The following is a 2,979-nucleotide window of genomic DNA, read 5'->3' as shown; positions in this document are numbered from 1 at the left end:
TAATTCGTAATTCATATGGTCAGTTGCGATTTCACTAGGTGCGGGAGCATTGATATTGGACCGTGGGTCAACGGAAAGTTATCGCCTCCTCTGATTAATCATATTTTTTGTCACATCGGGTTGACAGTTCATTCCAAATACGGCGTCATATAACCGAATGGCTGCTCGAAACATTCACTTCGCAACGGAAGCTGGCCATGATAGCTACAGAATACCTGAAGATTGTTTCATCCTTTCATATTTGATGTCTTCCCCGACGCCGATGATGTCTTCCAACAGGATACCTGACCGCATCACTATTATAGAATCGTTCACCAGTTGGTGGAGCTCGTTGATAGTGAACCGACGTCGATGTCTTGGCCACCAAATTTGTCTGAGGTGGCATCTTGGTCGCTATCGTGCGCCAGCTCCAATCCCAAAAACCGCCAGTCCGTAAATTATGGTAAATGCGCAACCTGTGCATAGATGTCACACGTCTTCGGAAAACAACCAACGACTAGTTTATTGAGTGCCATCCGTTGCTATGTTCCGTTAAAGACGTGGACCAATACGTTATTAAGGTGGTAGTTTTGGATCATCAATGTATCTACTCCTGCCCTGTCCTCTCAGCGCTCCTTGGAAGACATTATAAACAGCTTACCAGCAGCACGAAGGATAGCAAATAAAGAAATTGACTTATTGTACATATACGTTATACTAGGAATAATACACTGTCCAGTCACATTAATGTGACCATCTGTCAAAAGCTTGGACTGCTGCGAGACACGAAGGAAGACAGTCAATGAATTTCTGGAAGGGACCCAGAGAGATGTGGAGCCATGCCGGCTCCATTGCCCATGGCCAGCTATGCTAGGTTTCTCTCCTGCAGAACCATGGCACTTACAACCTGACTGATGTGGTCCCACGGATTCTCTGTTGGGTTTAAATACGGCAAGTTTCGTGGCCAGGGGAGAATGGTAAACTGACATTGATGCTCTTCGAACCACGCATGTACACTACAAGCTGTGTGACACGTTGCACTGCCCTGCTGGTAGATGCCATAGTTCTGCAAAAAAACAAACTGCATGTAGGGGTGGACATGGTCCCCAAAGATAGATACACTACTCGCCATTAAAATTGCTACACCAAGAAGAGATGCAGATGATAAACGGGTTTTCATTGGACAAATATATTATAACAGAGATTACCTGTGATTACACTTTCATGCAATTTTGGTGATTAGATCCTGAGTAATCATGACCCAGGACAACCACCTCTGGCCGTAATAACGGCCTTGATACGCCTGGGCATTGAGTCAAACAGAGCTTGGATGGCATGTATAGGTACAGCTGCCCATGCAGCTTCAACACGATACCACAGTTCATCAAGAGTAATGACTGGCGTATTGTTACGAGCCAGTTGGTCGGTCACCATTGACCAGACGTTTTCAATTGCTGAGAGATCTGGAGAATCTGCTGGCCAGGGCAGCAGTCGAACATTTTCTGTATACAGAAAGGCCCGTGCAGGACCTTCAACATGCGGTCGTGCATTATCCTGCTGAAATGTAGGGTTTCACAGAGATCGAATGAAGGTAGAGCCACGGGTCGTAACACATCTCAAATGTAACGTCCACTGTTAAAAGTGCCGTCATTGCGAACAAGTGGTGACCGAGACGTGTAACCAAAGGCACCCCATACCATCACGCCGGGTGATACGCCAGTATGGCGATGACGAATACACGCTTCCAATGTGCGTTCACCGCGATGTCATCATGATGCTGTAGACAGAACCTGGATTCATCCGAAAAAATGACGTTTTGCCATTCGTGCACCCAGGTTCGTCGTTGAGTACACCATCGCAGGCGCTCTTGTCTGTGATGCAGCGTCAAGGATAACCGCAGCCATGGTCTCCGAGCTGATAGTCCATGCTGCTGCAAACGTCGTTCAACTATTCGTGCAGATGGTTGTTGTCTTGCAAACGTCCTCATCTGCTGACTCAGGGATCGAGACGTGGCTGCACGATCCGTTACAGGCATGCGGATAAATGCCTGTCATCTCGACTGCTAGTGATACGAGGCCGTTGGGATCCGGCACGGCGTTCCGTATTACCCTCCTGAACCCACCGATTCCATATTCTGCTAACAGTCAATGGATGTCGACCAACGCGAGCAGCAATGTCGCTATACGATAAACCGCAATCGCGATAGGCTACAATCCGACCTTTATCAAATTCGGATACGTGATGGTACGCATTTCTCCTTCTTACACGAGGCACCACAACAACGTTTCACCAGGCAACGCCAGTCAACTGCTGTTTGTGTATGATAAATCGGTTGGAAACTTTCCTCATGTCACCACGTTGTAGGTGTCCCCACCGGCGCCAACCTTGTGTGAATGCTCTGAAAAGCTAATCATTGACATATCACAGCATCTTCTCCCTGTCGGTTAAATTTCGCATCTGTTGCACGTCATCTTCGTGGTGTAGTAATTTTAATGGCCAGTAGTGTACATGCTTGTGTTGATTCATTGTGCCTTCCAGAAAGAGGAGATCATCCAGGAAATTCCTCGAAGTCATTCCCTGAATGAAACACACCCTCCTCCGGACTGACCCTTCCGACGATTGTTGAAGGGCGATTGCTCCAGTGGAACAAAAACGTGATTGATTTCAAAAGGCTACCTGTCAGCACTCAGTGGAAGTCTAGTTGCGGTAGCTGCGTGCAAACTCCAGCCTTCGTCGCACCAACAGCAGTCAATGCGGGTGCACGAGTCAGGTGCCTGCTGCGGAGGCCCATACGCAGCAGTGTTTCCTGAACGGTCGTTGAGGAGACATAGTTAGTTGCCCCTTGGTTCATGTGGGCGACCAGTTGCTCAACAGGCGCACATCTATTCGCACGTACACATCTCCGCAGTCGTTTTTCAGCCCTGTCATATATGGCCCGTGGTTCAACGCAGTTGACTCGGCACCGGTTTTGGATACCGCCGTTTCGTCATACACGGTATG

The sequence above is a fragment of the Schistocerca piceifrons genome, chromosome X (assembly GCF_021461385.2).
Source record: "Schistocerca piceifrons isolate TAMUIC-IGC-003096 chromosome X, iqSchPice1.1, whole genome shotgun sequence".
Lineage (NCBI taxonomy): Eukaryota > Metazoa > Arthropoda > Insecta > Orthoptera > Acrididae > Schistocerca > Schistocerca piceifrons.
The sequence above is the reverse complement of the archived record's forward strand: the minus strand, read 5'-3'. Positions refer to the sequence as shown.